The sequence below is a fragment of the Chiloscyllium plagiosum genome, unplaced genomic scaffold (assembly GCF_037043375.1).
Source record: "Chiloscyllium plagiosum isolate Xiang-an unplaced genomic scaffold, Cpla_swu_hap1 HiC_scaffold_26, whole genome shotgun sequence".
NCBI lineage: Eukaryota > Metazoa > Chordata > Chondrichthyes > Orectolobiformes > Hemiscylliidae > Chiloscyllium > Chiloscyllium plagiosum.
Genome location: NW_028270164.1, coordinates 15,809,747 through 15,829,146, shown reverse-complemented (window position 1 = coordinate 15,829,146; position 19,400 = coordinate 15,809,747). Strand labels below are relative to the sequence as shown.

General features: G+C 42.2%; 1 protein-coding gene across 3 annotated transcripts in view; it reads left to right on the top strand.

The window, feature by feature from the left end:
- Positions 1-19,400, top strand: part of LOC122563099 (solute carrier family 26 member 9-like) — a 112,121-nt gene that overhangs the window by 13,387 nt on the left and 79,334 nt on the right. The window contains exon 1 of one of the 3 annotated variants that reach the window (XM_043716527.2): positions 205-512. The exons of the other annotated variants lie outside the window; for them this stretch is intronic. The gene's annotated coding sequence lies outside the window, so the exon portion shown is untranslated. Of the gene's footprint in view, positions 1-204; positions 513-19,400 lie in introns of those variants that run through there. 3 annotated transcript variants of the gene reach the window in all.

Below are 19,400 nucleotides of genomic sequence, written 5' to 3'. Positions count from 1 at the left end.
AGGGGAGGGATGTGGAGAGATAAAAACAAGAATGCCCCCAAACCTGTTTTCTGGCTGTTCAGGGTGCAAATGAAAACTGGGGGAGAATTAAGCTCTGAAAGCCCAAGTGCTTCCTAACCATAATTTTGCAAGAGAAAATTGGTAGCAATTCAACATTTGTGTAAAGATTGTGGAATTTATAAAGATAGTATTAGACTGATAATAGTCTACTAGTAATAGCAGTTTCACCTCTGACAGTCCTCTAATGTTTCTACTGCAGATAATACAGTTTCAAAGCTCTCGACTAATATTTACCTCCGCAAAGGTGCTTCAGGTAATTAGGTACATGAGTGCTACGTCATCTCTGGCTTGCTGCTACCTTAATGCCTGTGTTTATAAAATAGAGTGCAGACAGATATCCAGCCTCAGTAAAGGTGGGACTGCTTACAATTCAGACAGCAGCCCACTGAAGGGATAAGTGGGGTTTGGAAGTCCATGGAAATATTACCACCTCATCCTAAACTATAAACCAGGTAGGTCCCTTTTGCTAATTGCTTTCCTTTGCCTCAATTGTCCATTCCTCTTTTTTTTCTCATTCTTCAACCTGCTCCTTTTTTTTGTTTCTTGGTGAGAATGTGGATTGCTGTACACCCCACTTTAAACAAGTGAAGATGTTTTCCAACTTTAACTCTATGCTTTCTGGAGTCTGGTTGAACCTCTGCTTGTTTTAGGATTTGTGGACTACTTTTGGCATGCCTTCTCCCCACAGAGTGTGTAGCTGTGCTGATTAATGCAAGGGGCGATTAACAGGCTCTGTTGTTTAGTTCACTTTGACACAGCAAAGGCTGCATTCAAACTTTGTCCAGGAGTGTTTGAAAGATCGGGGGAGGGGATGGTGGAGGGGGAAGGCAATTCATCAGAGCTGTGTTTCAGAGTCGCAATGCAGACTACTAAAATACACCAACCTAAAGGCGCAAAGCTCAGATTCTCCCCACCCTTAAGGATACCAGCTGTATACTTTAAATTCCACACACAGTAAGATCTACTTGTTAGAAAACTCAGAGACATGATTCACTTGTTACCTTGTTGATTCACAAAATGTTTCTGTAATTAAACTACACCGATTTTGTTCGTTCTTTTGAGAATTATGAAAACATGTTCCATTTTCCTCCTGGTTACTGACCAGAGCGCAATGTTAACTAAATCTTAGGATGGTCTTGGAGACATTTTAATCAGTAGTTGAAGTAGGCGGACAACTTATTAAATAAGACAAAAACTAGCATAGTATTTTACTCTTTGTGACTGAGAGGTTTATTTTGTACTAATATATCTTTATCTTTTTATTGATTGAATGTTGATATAGCAAAATATTTTTCTGTTGTCATTGTGAATAGCGTGTCAAAGTATATAAGAAGGCCATTTGGCCCATTTTGCTTATGCTGGCTGTCTCAATCATCTCGTGTCCTTGCTTTCAGCCGTTGGCCCTGATAACATTTCCTTTTAAATTATTTATTCGATTCGCTTTTGAAAATTAACATTGAATCTGCTTCCATCACCGTGTCAGATACTGCATTTGTTATTCAGATGATTTCCTGGCAGCAAATATTACTATTTGACTTGTATATTCAGAACACTTATTCACCAAGGTTAATGTACATTTTAATCTGAATATCCCTATGCTGTAGTAGTTCAAGGTTGTTGTGTTGTTCAGATATTTGCTGCAGTTCTCCTTCATTCTTTCCTTATGAAATTGACATTTTACAGACTGATTTTGTTTGAAATGTTAATAAATGCATAACCTACCCACTTTTAAAGAAGCATTTCACCCACTGGCCATTAAATCAAAGGGCGTAAGATCATCATCAACAAAGTTAAATATCACACAACACCAGGTTATAGTCCAACAGGTTAATTTGGAAGCACTAGCTAGTACTTCCAAATAAACCTGTTGGACTATAACCTGGTATTGTATGATTTTTAACTTAGCCCACCCCAGTCCAACACCGCCTCCTCCACATCATGATCATCAACAAAAGACATGTTAGGTGGCTTGTCTCATAGACAGATATTGGTAAGGATGTGAAACAATATTGAAAGCAGAACCCACCATTTTTCAAGTCAATAAATGCTAAATGAAAAAGGATGGATCATTCAAACAGTTTTTGGGAAGGATGGGAACAGGCAGAATGTCGCACAGTGAGTGGCTCTTTCTTTAAAAAGTCTTTATACAACACCAATTGGTCAAGTGGCTTCTCTCTGTGTGGCAAAATTGTAAGGTGTTTTTTAATCTGGCAGTTTTAGTGGGTGGCTGGCACAACTGGATACTCACTGGACAGTGCCACCTTGTTGGCATTCAGGCATTGGGCAGTTACTAGAATACAGACTTGTTAGCATAATGGCACCAGGCACAACAGCAAAGAAAATTATATTCCTATAAAGGGTCTTTAATGCAATAACACATCTCAAGGTGTTTTACTGTAGCCTTAAAAACAAAATATGACACCAAGTCACTTATAGAGTCACAGAGTCATATGGACCCTTTGGGCCAACTTGTCCATGCCGACCAAGTTTCCCAAACTAAACTAGTTCTATTTGCCCAATCCCTCCAAATCTTTCCTCTTCTTCTGGCAGCCCATTCCACATAGAAACCACTTATAGTGATTTAAATCCTGGTCAAACAGTTAGAATCCTTACAGAGGAAGGCCATTCAGCCCATTGAGTCCACACTGACAGCCCGAAGAGTAACTTCCCACCACCTACTCTATCCAGGGAACTCTGCATTTCCCACAGCCAATTCCCTTAACCTGCATATCTTTGTGGAGTGTGGAAGGAAACTGAAGCACCTGGAGGAATGTCCAAGCTCCACACAGACGGTTGCCCAAGGGTGGAATCAAACCCTGCCCCCCTCTCCCCCCCGCCCCCCGCGGTGTGAGGCAGCATTGCTAGCTGCTGAGCCACTGTGCTGTCCTTAGATCTTAAAGGAGGAAAATGAGGAAGAGCGACAGAGAGATGTGGGGAGGAGAGTTCATAATTTAAGGCTTTGACATCTGAAGGTGCCCCCACCAATGTAATCAGTCACCAATTATGCTAACTCTTTAACATAGAAAAGTAGCTAAGATTGATGGGTTGTGCAAACTTCTTAGCATTGAGTTGATGAGCAGTAGCCACAAAACCAGTGCCCCTGGACTGCTCGTCAGCTCTATTATACTGAGGCTGCTCGAGAAGACAACAGCAAAAGGAGAGTTCCTGTTCCCTGCATTCTCGGCATACTACTGGTCTATTTCATTTAGATTGAAGCCACCTCAGCATCTCCCTGCTCTGATTCCACATTGTCCTATGCCATATCCTCCTCCTTTATTGATTCAAGGGCAATTAAGTTGTTTTTGAGTTCTTACCTGCTCCCTCAAGTCTGCAGTCAAGGAATGAGTGAGATGGTGTTCCCAATAGTTACCTATGCTCAGTGTCACTCTCCCGATGGCATGGGTAAAAGTGGATAATGTTGTGCCTCAAATCTGTCTGTAAGAGGTATTAATGGCAGAATAACAGTTGTATAAACACCAAGTAGCGGAATAAGTCGAAACAAGAGAAAAACTAATGAACCAGCAAAGAAAAAATAAATTAAATTGGGGCAGCAGTTGTTAAACCCAATACTGAGTCCCAGGAGGCTGGAGGATGTGAAATGCCTTAATATCTTTATCTTTTATAACAACACATTATGTGTATGATTTACATATGTATGTGCACAGTGTGGTGCACTTGCACTTACTGGAAGCTGCATATATTAGTCCATGAGTCTCTTGTTCAGAGAAAGGAACATGAGCCTTCTTCAGCTGAACGAAATAGGTGACAGCCATTCGCTGGTTCATTACTCATGGCAATACCTTGACTAATCAGAGTCAACCTATCTGGTTTAACTTAAACAAACCAAGCAATTAACTGATTTGGATATGCTGGTGTTGGACTGGGGTGTACAAAGTTAAAAATCGCACAACACCAGGTTATAGTCCAACAGGTTTAATTGGAAGCACATTAGCTTTCGGAGTGACGCTCCTTCATCACCTGATGAAGGAGCGTCGCTCCAAAAGCTAGTGCTTTCAATTAAACCTGTTGGACTATAACCTGGTGTTGTCCGATTTTTAACCAACCAATTAACTGGCACTCATCATCAGACTGGTGCTTTCCTCATGGCAATGCCTCTACCAATCAGAGTCTGCTTGCCAACCAGCGAGTATTCTCTGCTGATGCAGCATAAAAATGTAGCTACTCCTTACATTGGCTTGCTGGTGAATTTTCCAGATATTACAAGATGAAAAACTGGAAGAACTATGGATGCTGGAAATCAGAAACATACACAGAAAATATACAGTCATTTGGTAGTACAAAACAGACTATCTGGAAAATTCACCAGCAAGCCAATGTAAGGAGTAGCTACATTTTTATGCTGCATCAGAAGGGAATACTGGCTGGTTAGCATCTGTGAAGAGAAAGTGGTTTTAATGTTTCAGGTCGAGTGATCCTTCTTCTAAAGAGTAATTCTGAAAGGTTCCTGCATCTGAAGTATTAACTCTGATTTCTCTCTACAGATGCTGCCAGAATCTGCTGAGCTTTTCCAGAAATGTCGGTTTTTGGTTCAACAAAATGTGCTTTTTCTTCTCAGCAGTAGTCTGTTTTGTACTACCATATGATTGTATATGTTTATACATTAATATGAACATTGACATTAATAAAATAGCTCAATTCACAGGTGCAATACAAAGAAAGAAATTGCCACTGAGCCAGTTAAGAGACCATAGAATAATTACAACAGGCCATTTGGTCCATTGAATTCATGTCTGCAGGAGCAATTTAACTCATCCCATTCCTCACCATTTTCCTACAACCCTCCAAATATTCAGGGTCTTATCCAATTCCCTTTTGAAAACCATAATGAATTACTTCCATCACCCTTTCAGGCAGCGTATTCCACATTATAATCAATAATGATATCAGAAATGTTTTCTCTTGGTCTCTTTAGTTCTTTTGCCCATCAGTTTAGATCCTCTACTTCTTAACTCCTCTGTCAATGGGATAACGATTCTCTGCTGACATGGGGTAGATGCTTTATGACATTGCACATGCCTTAAATCTCTCTCAAACTTTTCTTAAAAGAGGACCACCCCAGCTTAATTTTTTCAGTCTATCCATACAGCTCATGTCTCTGTTCTTGATGAATCTTGCCTCCATGTCATTTGTAAAGTGCCTAGAATAGGTCAGAACTTTGCAGTTGAGAATATGTTTTATAAAGGAGGTTTTAAGTTTGATAATCAAAAGATTTGTCAGAGTGTTAAATTTACAGAATGTCTTACAGTAAGAAGGAGAGGCAGAGAGATGGCGAGTTTTACAACCTGAACTCCAAAGCTTAGGATTTGGGCAAATGAATGTACAACTGCTGATGAGTCCGCCATTAAGATCAAGAATGCTTAGGCCAAACGCAAAGTTTGTGTGGCTGAAGGAGATCGCAGAGATAGGGAGAGAGTGAGGCCATGGGAGGGGTTGGAGTAAACAATGAGCACTTTAAATTGGAGGCAGATGAATGAGGTAATACATCCTCTCTGGTCCTCCAACAACACTTAAAACCACAAACTCTGGCAGTTATGTCAACCATCACCAGGTGATATCTGAGAGTAACCTGTGAATGGCTATTCCAGTGGTTATTCCATTTCACAGCCGCATTACTGAGAGCAGTCACTCGGTAACACGTGAGACAGACCCTGCCTTGCTCCATTATTGCAATGACATGTTGTTGATGGTGTTTCCATACCCAATCAACACTTCTGCAAACAATTACAGCTAACACGGGTGCATACAAACTAAACCATCTAACGAGCTCTCATACCACCTTTATTGTCTCTCCCCATCTTCTTCCCCTACTCTTTGTTTCGATGGGCCAATGGGCTGAGAAGTGACAGATGGAGTTTAATTCAGATAAATGTGAGGTGCTGCATTTTGGGAAAGCAAATCTTAGCAAGACTTACACACTTAATGGTAATGTCTTAGGGAGTGTTGCTGAACAAAGAGACCTTGAAGTGCAGGTTCATAGCTCCTTGAATGTGGAATCGAAGGTAGATAAGATAGTGAAGAAGGCGCTTGGTATGCTTTCCTTTATGGTTAGATTAGATTAGATTCCCTACAGTGTGGAAACAGGCCCTTCAACCCAACCAGTCCACACCAACCCTCCGAAGAGTAACCCACCCAGACACATTTCCCTCTGACTAGTGCACCTAACACTATGGGCAATTTAGCATGGCCAATTCACCTGACGTGCACCATCTTTGGACTGTGGGAGGAAACCTGAGCACCTGGAGGAAACCCTCGCAGATACAGGGAGAATGTGCAAACTCCACACATACAGTTGACCGAAGCTGGAATCGAACTTGGGACACTAGTGCTGTGAGGCAGCAGTGCTAACCATTGAGCCACTGTGCTGCCCCGGCACAGAGTATTGGTCAGAGTATTAAGAACAGGACTTGGGAGGCCAGTTGTGGCTGTACAGGACATTGGTTAGGCCACTGTTGGAATATTGCATGCAATTCTGATTTCCTTCCTATCTGAAAGATGTTGTGAAACTTGAAAGGGTTCAGAAAAGATTTACAAAGATGTTGCTAGGGTTGGAGAATTTGAGCTCTAGGGAGAGGCTGAACAGGCTGGGGCTGTTTTCCCTGCAGCATCAGAGGCTGAGGGATGACCTTATAGAGGTTTACAAAATCATGAGGGGCATGGATAGGATAAATAGACAAAGTACTTTCCTTGGGGTGGGGGAGTCCAGAACTAGAGGGCATAGGTTTAGGGTGAGAGGGGAAAAATATAAAAGAGACTTAAGGGGCAAAGTTTTCACACAGAGGGTGGTACGTGTATGGAATGAGCTGCCAGAGGATGTGGTGGAGACTGGTGCATAAGTGCAACATTTGAAAGGCATTTGGATGGGTATATGAATAGGAAGGATTTGAAGGGATATGGGCTGGGTGCTGGCAGGTGGGACTAGATTGGGTTGGGCTATCTGGTTGGCACGGACGGGTTGAACCGAAGGGTCTGTTTCTGTGCTGTACATCTCTATGACTCTATGGCTCTTTATGCCACTGATTCTTTAGTCGCTGTCTGAGTCCTTTAACCCTATACTAAAATATTTAAATTTTATTTCTATCTCTCCATTATTTGGTTCTATCTTAGTTTGCTGTACATTTTTTTTCTGTCTGTCTACCTCACCTTTGGTCAGTATCTCTCTCTATGTTCTCCAGTTTCTGAGTTGCCAAAATCAGTTTCTTTACTCTGTCTGCCCCCGCTACTTTTCTAGTGTTTGTGAGCTAATGCAAATTCAATGGAATATAATGGTGATTCCATTATACGTTAATTTCCCTAACCATAGCTGGGAGCTCATTCCTGCAATAATTATTTCTGGAATGCTTCCCCTTTGCCATATATCTCATTTACAAACGTAGAAAATCACTGAACCAAATAAGGAGGGGCCCTTCCAGAAAAAAGAAATACTTTTGGCTCAAAGCATTGGGGTTTAGAAGAATGAGAGGCAACTCTATTGAAACATAGATTGTCTTGGGGGCTTGACAGGGTAGATATGGAGAGGTTGTTTCCCCTTCTGGGAAAGTCTAGGACCAGAGAACATAATTTCAAAGTAAGGGTTCGCTTAAGACGGAGATGAGGAGGAATTTCTTCTCTCAGTATGTGATGTACCTGTTGGATTCTTCACCACAGACAGCTGTAGAGGCTGGCCATTAAGTGTACACAAGGCTGAGATAGATTTTTCAGTCATTATGGGAACCAAAGCTTAAGGGAAAAGCTAGGAAAGTGGAGTCGAGGGTGATTAGCTTAGCCATGATTGCATTGAATAGCAGAGTAAACTCAATGGCTAGAATGACTGATTCCTGCTCTTACATTGTCACAGAGTTGTAGAGTCATACAGCACGGAACAGACTCCTCAAGCTGACCATGTTCCCAAACTAAACTAGTCCCACCTGCCTGCATTTGGGCCATATCCCTCTGAACTTTTCTCATTCATGCACCTATCTAAATGTCTTTTAAATGTTGTAACTGTACCTGCATCCATCACTTTCTCTGGCAGTTAATTCCACACACAAACCACTCTCTGTGTAAAAAAGTTGTTCCTTTTTAAATCTTTCTCCTCTCAACTTAAAAATATACACCCCAGGCAAGAGACCCTTGTAATTCACCTTAGCTTTGCCCCTCATAATTTTATAAACCTCAATAAGGTCACCCTTTAATCTCCTACACTCCGGTGAAAAATGTCCAAGCGTTCCAGTCCATTTTGGCATCTCAAACCCTCCATTCCTGGCAACACCATGGTAAATCTTTTCTAAACCCTCTCCAGTTCCATAATATCCTTCCTTTAATGGGGCAACCAGAACTGCACACAGTATTCCAGAAGAGATCTCACCAATGTCCTCTACATCATATGGCCATTTGATAATTGGCCCTATCAGTTACGCCCAGCTTTCTGAAAAATATCCTTAACCACACCTGTGATTTTCTGGCAACTTCTAACACAGGGCACTCACTAGTGCCCAAAGTTGAAAAAATGTAAGCGACCCTTATAAATCTTACCATCATTAATTTCATTATCATCACAGAAAAAATACTGCAGTAGCTGTCAAGGCAAGAGATTAATTCAATATGATTTCTCAAAATGGCATGTCCCGCAAGATGTCAAACAGGCAAATATGAAGAGACTTAATGCTGTTTTTATAAAAACTGCCCTGCTAGTAAGTGCTGCTGTCCCAGAAAAGTATTATTCAAATTAACTTTATTGGGATGCAAGGAACTTTCTTTTTGTAAAAATGTTTTGGTAAGGTAAAGAAAGGTTGTTGATAAGATTTCTATGAAGGAAAGAAAACATAGGAGAGACTTCCTCTGGCCAGCTGTCCCAGTGTAGCTGCATGCCCAGAAATGATCGAGCAAAGGAACAAGGGAGCTCACCTTACCTGGATCATCAATGTTGAGTAAATGTCATATCCACCCTCCATGTTTCCCCGAAGTATAAGGAGTACTGTGGCTCAATTTGAATGGCAAATGAGCAGATTTTAAAGGGTCACCGTTCTGTATGCATAGTTGCAACGTGATCTGAAAACAAGGATCTGCATTTTTAAAAGTGAGATATTGCTGTTCCAGGGTACAGAGCTCCTTTTGCGAAAATGTCAGGCACAGATCTGTCACCTTGACTCTTCCTGGCTCTGGATTAGAGTGGTGCTGGAAAAGCACAGCAGGTCAGGCAGCATCCGAGGAGCAAGAAAATTGATGTTTCGGGCAAAAGCCCTTCATCAGGAGTAGAGGCAGGGAGCCTGCATGTTGGAGTGATAAATGAGAGGGGTGTGGGGGTGGGGAGAAAGTAGCATAGAGTACAGTGGGTGAATGGGGGTGGGAATGGAGGTGATAGGTCAGAGAGGAGGGTGGGGGGAAGGTAGCAAAGAGTACAATGGGGGTGAGGATGAAGGTGATAGTTCAGAGAGGAGGGTGGAGTGGATAGGTGGAAAAGAAGATAGGCAGGTAAAATAGGTCATGGGGACGGCGCTGAGCTGGAAGTTTGGAACTGGGGTAAGGTGGGGGGAGGGGAAATGAGGAAACTGGTGAAGTCCACATTGATGCCCTGGGGTTGAGGTGTTCCGAGGTGGAAAATGAGGCGTTCTTCCTCCAGACGTCGGGTGGTGAGGGAGCAGCGGTGGAGGAGGCCCAGGACCTGCATGACCTCGGCAGAGTGGGAGGGAAAGTTGAAATGTTGGGCCACAAGGCGGTGTGGTTGATTCTTCCTGGTTCTAAGCTCAATAGGCATTGAGTACCGGAGGTGTTTTTCTTCCCTATCCCTGAATTCTCCCTCCTTTGCATGCAGCAGCTCCCAATATGATGTCTAATGATGTGTCGATATGCACAGCCTCCGAAAGAAGCCATGATGTAGAGATGCTGTTGTCGGACTAGGATAGGCAAAGTCAGAAGTCACATGACTCCAGGTTATAGCCCAACAGGTTTATTTGAAATTACAAGCTTTCAGAGCACTGCTCCTTCATCGGGTAAAATGATCTCATCTCACAAGGAAGCAGAGCTCCAAAAGTTTCTGATTTCAAATAAATCTGTTGGGCTATAACCTGGTGTCATGAGACTTCTGACTTTGTCCTAAAGAAGCAACAGTACTGTGATAACAAAGAGTTTTTCAATGTAACAGTGGAGCATAAAATAACAGAAAATAATAATACTGATGCAGAAACTGCTGCGTGAGGAATCACAAGGTAGTTAAAACTTTCAACTTGCCATTCCCATCCTAGCAAAGCTCTGTTCTCAATCAGAGAGGAGAATCACAGAAGCGCTGGTTTTAAGAAGTTGGGAAATACAAAAGGAGCGTAAAGGACAATTAAATAACACTTAAAATTTGGTTTGGCATCAGCGTGCCAATGATTGACTGCAATGAAGGTCTTTAAATAAGGGTTTTAGAACCAGTAAAATTTGTTGGATGACTGAATCTGGGCCATCACGAATTTGATGTTTGTGCTGACTTCAGTGAGACGCACTCATGGAATATATCATCACCACGTCATCACAGAGCTACCCCTCCAATGTCCAGACCATACCCCTCCAATGTCCAGACCAAACACCATAATGGTCCTCCTATCATCTTACAAACAGTTAAAGCTGCCTGAAGGTGTGCCATGCAAAAATGTGCTACAATGCATTCTTCATTCCATATCTAGAATATCTTTAATATTTCAGTGCTTGCAAAAGACAGCAATTCATGATAAATAAGAAAGGCATATCTGAAGCTGTTGAATGTAAAGTTTGCCCATCCAAGCTATATGGTTGAATAATACCCTTGTGCCATTTAGCCCACTTTATGAGTAAACACAACATTCAGTGGAACACCAAAGCACTTAAGTTTCCATCTGATTGATGTTGTTTTGAAAATGAATTTTGCAATTTTTTTTATTTAGCAAAAAGACATATTCACATCGGAAGAAAGAGTTCTGTTTATATAACACCTACCTGACGTGTTGCAACTTAAGAAGTACAACAACCAATTTGCACACAGTAAAACTCTACCAATAACATGAGGCTTGTGACTAGATAATTGGATTAACAGTTAATTCTTTGCCAGGATAGACTGGAAAATGCTCCTGCTCTTTCACAAAATAGTCCCTGAGGGGGACTATTCACCTGAGAGGGTTGAAGCAGTCTCAGATAAAAATCTCAACTGAAAGATATCACCTCTGATCATGTAGAATTGCCTCAATACTGCAGCATGTAAATTTCTAGAGTGGGTTACAAAGTAACAATTTTTGTATTGACAGGCAAGGTCATTACCAATGAAAGTATGGTATGCACATAGAAAACCACAACATCTGCAATACGTTGATGACATGGGCATTTACAAGAGTAGAAATTACAGTCAATGTTATCAAATGAATGGTTAATGACCTTATTATGTTAAACCCGTATAAAACGCTGGTTCAACATCGGCTGGAGTATTACATACACCTTTGATCGCCACTCATTAGGAAGGATGGAAATACATTAGATATTTTCACAAAATGGTTCCAAGGCTGAGGAATTTCAGTATTTAGAAGGGTTGTATAATTTGGTCAGGATGTGGAGGTGTCGGTGTTGGTGTGGACAAAGTTAGAAATCACACAACACCAGGTTATAGTCCATACATTTATTTGGAAGGACTAGCTTTCGGAGAGCTACTCCCTCATCAGTTAGTAACTACCCAATGAAGGAGCAGCGCTCCGAAAGCTAGTACTTCCAAATAAACCTATTGGACTATAACTTGGTGTTGTGTGAATTTTAAATTTGTATAATCTGTTGATATTCATTGACAGGAGATTTGACAGAGATGGTGACACGTGGAAATTATTTTTCACATAGAAGGTGGTTAGAATCAGGAAGGCACATGCTAGGGATGTGGTGGAGGCAGATCCAGTTGCGGTTTCCAAAAAGGAATTGGAACATTGTCTGGAAATTGCAAGGCTACAGGGAAAAGGGAAGGTAGTGGCACTATGCAAATTGCTGCTCCAGAGGGTCAGAGCGGTCACAATGGGCCATGATTAGTGCTCCAATCAATTACCAATCAGTTCAAAGCACTCCCCACCACAATTTGGTGCTAAAACATTTCTTCTAAAATCCGTACTTTGTGATCTGATACTCACTTTTAAGCCTGTGATTTCTTGTCTGCCAATGGAAATTATCTATGTTTACATTGCCAGTGATTTTATTGTTCTGAGACCTCTGTTCAATGCCCACTCTTTTCATTCCAGTCTAAGAAAATGCAGCCGTATTATTCTACCTTTCGTTCACTGTTCCCAGCTCTGACCTGGATTAAAATTAATTCGTGCCTTGTAATTGGATCATTTTTTTGTGTCACTACTGCTGATAGTGCTGTTCTCCAACACCAAAAATATACCAGAGAGCAGCAGCTATTTTAACTCACACTTGTTCATCAGGTCGAAAAACTGGTTAATTCTAAGTGAAATTGTACTCTGTTTGGGAGAGGTATTAAAAACTGCTGACTTGCTGTCAACCAGCATTATTCCACAACACGTGGAAGGTTAACCACAGTCAGACAAGACTTGACATCACTCTCCTTCCTTTGGTCAGTAAGAGTAGAGTTCTTCCTACAGAATGGTGGAAATAAAATTAAAGCCACTGTGGTCTTATCACAGAGCTGCTCTCTCAGTAGAGAGAGAGAGAGAGTCAACTGATGGTGGTTTAACCTGAGGGTCACTATGCCTCAGGTGAAAGGAGAGGTTGAGAAGGGGAATCCTTTATGGTATCTCAGCTGGTGCAGGAATTTAACCCATCAGGGTAACAGGACAGAATGCAGAATATAGTGTTACAGCCATAGGGAAGGTGCAGAGGAATATCAACTCTAGTATATATCAGATCTACTCATAAGTCTAATAACAGCAGGGAGGAAGCCGTTCTTGAATCTGTTGGGATGCGTTTTCAAACTTTTGTATATTCTGCCTGACAGAAGCGGGTAGAAGAGATTATAAACAGCTGGGAGGGGTCTTTGAATATGTTGTAAGATATGATTTGCCTGGTTAGTATGCAGAAAATAATTTTCACTGTATCTCAGTACATGTGACAATAGTAAATCAAATCACTCTGTATTGCAAACTAACCAGGTGAAAGTGAATACTGCAGATGCTAGAGATTAGAGTCAAGAGTGTGGTTCTGACTGACATTCCTGATGAAGGACTTTTGCCCAAAACCTCAATTTTCCTTCTCCTCAGATGCTGCCTGACCTACTGTGCTTTTGCAGCACCGCACTCTTGACTGCAAACTAGCCAAACTAAACCAACACCCTTGGGTTGTTCGCTATAAATTACTAGGACCAAAACCAAATGTAGATAATGTGGTTTGTTCCATGAGCTTTGATAAAGGACAAGTGTCACCTTCAGAAACAAAAGGAAGGTCTGTGATAACCTTTAAATGGGAAAAAAAACCTTTTGGCACTTACATCTTTCTTGAATATGTCTATATGCAAAATTAAATCATGAAGGCTTACAGCTAATTAAGGCAAGGTTTATATTTTCTTGAGGGATGAAGGAGTGAATCAAATTGAAATGTTTATGCTGCTTAAAGGCAAGAAAGGGCTGGATAGGAGCTATTACCTCTGCTGAGAGAAGTCACAAAGGGGACATCTCTAGAGTTGAGCTGTTCAGAGTCAACGTCAGGAACATTCTCCACAAAAAACAGTAGTGAACATTTGGAATTCTTCCACCTGAAACATTGAAAATTGAAAACTTCTAAACTTAAATTGATAACTTTTCATTAAATGAAGGGGTGATATGGTGGCTCAATGGTTAGCACTATTGCCTCACAATACCAGGGACCCGGGCTCAATTCCACCCTTGCGTAACAGTGTGGAGTTTGCACATTCTCCCTGTGTCTGCGTGAGTTTCCTCCAGGTGCTCCGGTTTCCTTCCACAATCCAAAGAAGTGCAAGGTAGGCAGATTGCCCATGCTAAATTACCCATAATGTCAAGGGATATGCAGTCTAGGTGGATTAGCCATGGAAAATGCAGGGCCACATGGATAGGGTAGGGAGGGGTGGAGCTGAGTGGGATGCTCTTCGATGGGTTAGTGTGGACTCAATGGACTGAATGGCCTGCTTCCACACGGTAGAGATCCCATTCTATGGGATTTCAGAAATATTTTGAGTTAAGATATTGCCAGTGGAGGAGCTTAGAGCCAGGACCCCAGTGACCGATGACCAGCGACAGTGTCTGGAGGAACATTGGATGGGAAACAGGAGGTATGAGACCAAGCCCATGGTTGCAGCTTGGTTGCGGTAGTAACAGCAACAATGGAGGCAAACCCATAACCGAGACCCTGCCAATGGCAAATAGCTCCTGGAGGTGCAGTGGAGGAGGAGCAGGAAGAAGAGAGAAAGATTAACTCTATTGCTGTAAGATCTTATATTCAAAGTTTCAAAATGGTGCTGGAATATAGCAACACTTCACGATTAATATGCAAAAAGCACGTTTCATTGTATTTTTATGTTCATATGTCAATAAATCTAAATCTAAATCAGCCTTCATCTCAGTGAATGCCAGGACGGGTTTGAGGGGCTGAATTGCCTACTGACATCCTATACTCTGATAATCTAATGTATCTGGGAAGGTTAGTGCAGCAGGCAGCATTCTGGCCTCTCTCTAAAGATTAGGGGTCACAGTGATACCATTTTATAATTACTTGCAGCCGCAAGTCAGGCAAAGCATGCAAATCAAAACCAATTTTGTGTTTTGGGCGTGACGAAATTGGCGTTTACAAGAGTTTCAGGAAAAAAGAATCAGATACAGATTAATTGTTTCACATTCTTTTTTAAACTCCCAGCAATAAAGCATCCCATTCAGGAAATATGTGGAAAAATAAACAGTAATAAAATCGATCACTTTGTTAGGTTTGAAACGGGTTCAATGACAATGGATATGGGCCGTGCTAACTCATAGTTGCTCTGAAAAGGCAATAGTGGGTCATTTTCAAGACATGGGAATTGTGTTAATGGTGTTTCCACAAGGGTATTGGACAGGGACCAGGATTTTGACCCAGTGGAAATGAAGAAACTGAAAACAAAAGGAAGCAAATGATAGTGCTCCCACAATATTCCCGCCCTTGTCTTGCTATGAATTTATATGGTGGTTTTATCTATTTCATGTAGCCACAGTGGGAGAGAAACAGAACAAATAAAGACCCTTCAGCCCATCCCATCCCTGCCAGTCTCAAACAACCATCCGTCTGTTCTAAACCCATTTTCCTGCACTTGGTCTGTAGCTTTGTAGGCCGCAGTGTGCAGGTGCACATCTGAACACTTCTTAAACATTATTATTCTATTATGTTGAGGGAATATTCAATATTCCAAGGAATCCATGACTTCAATGACATTTGAATAGTTACCATGTGCTAGTGACTTCATCAAGCAGGCCAAGCAACATCACAGCACACTTAGCTATGCATATCCACAAATAATTCATGCTTTTTTCACTGCTAATCAGAATAGATTACACTAGATTCCCTACAGTGTGGAAACGGGCCCTTCGGCCCAACAAGTCCACACCAACCTTCCGAAGAGTAACCCACCCAGACTCATTTCCCTCCGACTAATGCACCTAACACTATGGGCAATTTAGTATGGCCAATCCACCTGACCTGCACATCTTTGTGACTGTGGGAGGAAACCCACGCAGAAACAGGGAGAATATGCAAACACCACACGTCACCCAAGGCTGGAATCGAACTTGGGACCCTGGCGCTGTGAGGCAGCAGTGCTAACCACTGAGCCACTGTACCGCCCTATATACATCATATTGCTATGGTAAATCTTAAACGAAATTCTGCACAAGTAACCACATAGAAAGCACAAATAACATTGAGACATATTGTGACACCACATTCCCATTGATGTAACTGACAGCAAGAATTGCCCCCATGCTCTGGTGAGTGTCAGACCCAAATAAAGTGCCTGTGTTTATGCAAAAAATCTTCCAATTGAAGGTATAAGGGTTCAACCTGAGAGGTCAGTGTGGGCTCATGTTTAGAATGTTTTCGGCTGTTTGAAGTATGGTCACGGGCTTTTGAGACTGATAAGGTGAGAACACGTGCAGGCTGGGAGATGTAGAGCACCATGTAAAATTCTGCGCAACCTGTAAGTGGACACCAGGAAAGGACAAAATGATTGTCAACAACTTAAGTCACAATCAAGACAACAGTTTTGGGTGTGTGATGTAGAATGTTAAGTTAGTCACAGATTCTAATACTTTGCTGTATTTATCTTTTGGGAAGGGCCCAGAGAAATTTTACAGAACTTTCCCTCGGGTTATAAGCTGGGTTGGGTAAAGTTAAAGATTGTTGAAGTTGGCTTTAATTTGGCAATTTAAAAGGACAAGTTTCTCAGGGTGGATTGGCTGCATTGATAAGTCCCCAAAACAGAGTGCAACCAGCAGAGAGTCTAAGACCTTGTCATCAGAGTTACATCAAAGTGTCTATTCAGCCCATCAGAAATCATCCCTGGTCTGGGAGGAAAGGTAGGGGCATTTGGAATTGTGATGTAGATTTGTAGTGTGTTATTGTTATTTGTGAACATAGATTTGCAAAAAATCAATTTTAGTTTCCTGTTCTGTGAAGGTGACCTTTTTGTAAGCAAAGGCCAGAAAGTAATTTTGGTCAGTGGCCTCAAGCTAGATTTTTCATGAAAGCATGTGATTTCGGGTAAAGGACAAGATCAGCTATCTCGGGAGTTAATTGCTGCACATTTACAAAGTTGGTTTTATTATTCAGAAATGGATGGCTCTGGATCATTGAGTGGTTGAATTCAGAAAAAGAGAAGTCATCCCAACACAAAGACAATTTTGTAGTTTGCCGATGTCACCAAACAGCGAGAGTTTAGTTTGTAGTAGCCACCAGCGTGTGAAAGTTGCTGGAAATTTCCAGGCTGTCAGAACTTGAAAGGAGTATCCAAACAATCTGAGCTGAACAGAAGTCTTAAGCTGCCTCTGCAATTGAAGGAGAAAGGCTGGAAAGAATCATTTAATTAAGAAATTAATGAGTTAAGATGGGAGTGATGCCTTTCTAGGACTGAGTGGCTACAGAGGATATTACTGAGAAGAGAGTTGGACCTTTATTTTTATTGTTTATGTAAAGATCTTTCAACATTGTATCATATATTGGTAACTTTTTTCACTTTTTCCTTTGCATATTAAACAAACATTAGCAGGCTCCTGATGAGGAAAAGGGCTCTGGACAGGATGAGCCAGCTGACCACAGCACCATGGTGCAGAAGGCCATTCAAGAGGGGGGAGCAAAAAGACAAGTAGTTGTTATAGGGAATTCTATAATTAGAGGGACAGATGGTATCCTATGCAAGCCGGATCAGGAGTCTCGAATGGTGTGTTGCCTGCCCGGTGCCAGGGTGCGGGACATCTCTGACCGGCTTGAAAGGATATTGGAGCGGGAGGGGGAGGATCTAGTTGTTGTGGTCCACGTTGGGACTAACAACATAGGCAAAGCAAGGGTGGAGGACCTGTTTAGGGATTATCGAGCACTAGGAAGGAAATTGAAGTACAGGTCCTCAAGGGTCATAATCTCCGGATTACTGCCCGAGCCACGTGCTAATTGGCATAGGGATAAGAAAATTAGGGAAGTAAACACATGGCTAAGGGATTGGTGTGGGAAAGAGGGATTCCACTTCATGGGACATTGGCATCAGTTTTGGAACCGGGGGGATCTGTACCGTTGGGACTGTCTCCACCTGAACCGATCAGGTACCAATGTTCTAGCGAAGAGGATAAATAGGGTGGTCAGTAGGACTTTAAACTTCTGAGTTGGGGGGAAGGGAAAGTGAAAGCGACAGGGAGTATGGAGTTAAATGGAAAGATAAGCGGCAGGATAGCATATGTGCAGGCAGATTTAAACTTGAGACAGACTGGGAATGCAGCAAAAAGGAAGGATAACTTAGGACATCTTATGACTTCCAATATCTTTAATGATAAGAAAGTTAACATTAAGGCACTTTACCTGAATGCTCGTAGCATTCGTAACAAAGCAGACGAACTAATGGCACAGATCATCGTGAATGATTATGATGTGGTAGGTATCACAGAGACGTGGTTACAGGGGGGTCAGGTCTGGCAGTTAAACATCCAAGGGTTTTCAATTTATCGAAAAGACAGGGAGGTGGGCAGAGGGGGCGGGGTTGCCTTGTTAGTTAAGAACAAAATTAAATCTATGGCACTGCATGACATAGCGTCGGATGATGTGGAGTCTGTGTGGGTGGAATTGAGGAACCACAAAGGCAAAAAAACCATAATGGGAATTATGTACAGACCTCCTAACAGTGGTCAGGATCAGGGGCGCAACATGTACTGGGAAATAGAGAAGGCACGTCAGAAAGGCAAGGTCACGGTGATCATGGGAGACTTCAATATGCAGGTGCACTGGGTAAATAATGTTGCCAGTGGATCCAAAGAAAGGGAATTCATGGAATGCTTACAGGATGGCTTTTTGGAACAGCTTGACATGGAGCCCACAAGGGAGCAGGTTATTCTGGACCTAGTGCTATGTAATGAACCAGACTTTATAAAAAATCTTAAAGTCAGGGAACACTTAGGAGCAGCGATCATAATATGGTAGAGTTCAGTCTACAGTTTGAAAGAGAGAAGGCAAAATCGGATGTAATGGTGTTACAGTTAAATAAAGGTAATTCAAAGTTTGTGAGAAGATTTGTAGCTCGGGTGCTCGTTGCTGTGGTTCTGTTCGACGAGCTGGAAGTTTTTGTTGCAAACGTTTCATCCCCTGTCTAGGTGACATCCTCAGTGCTTGGGAGCCTCCTGTGAAGTGCTTCTGTGGTGTTTCCTCCAGCATTTATAGTGGCCTGTCCTTGCCTCTTCCGGTTGTCAGTTTCAGCCGTCCGCTGTAGTGGCCGGTATATTGGGTCCAGGTCTATGTATTTGTTGATGGAGTTTGTGGATGACTGGACCTGGACCCAATATACCGGCCACTACAGCGGACGGCTGAAACTGACAACCAGAAGCGGCAGGGACAGGCCACTATAAATGCCGGAGGAAACACCACAGAAGCGCTTCACAGGAGGCTCCCAAGCACTGAGGATGTCACCTAGACAGGGGACGAAACATTTGCAACAAAAACTTCCAGCTCGGCGAACAGAACCACAGCATAAAGGTAATTATGAGGGCATGAGAGAGGAACTGACGAAAATAGACTGGAAGCAGAGCCTAGCAGGGAAGACAGTAGAGCAAAAATGGCAGGAGTTTGTGGGTAAAATTGAGGACACTGTACAGAGGTTCATCCCCAAGAAGAGAAAGATTATCCGGGGAGGGATTAGACAGCCATGGCTGACAAAGGAAGTCAGG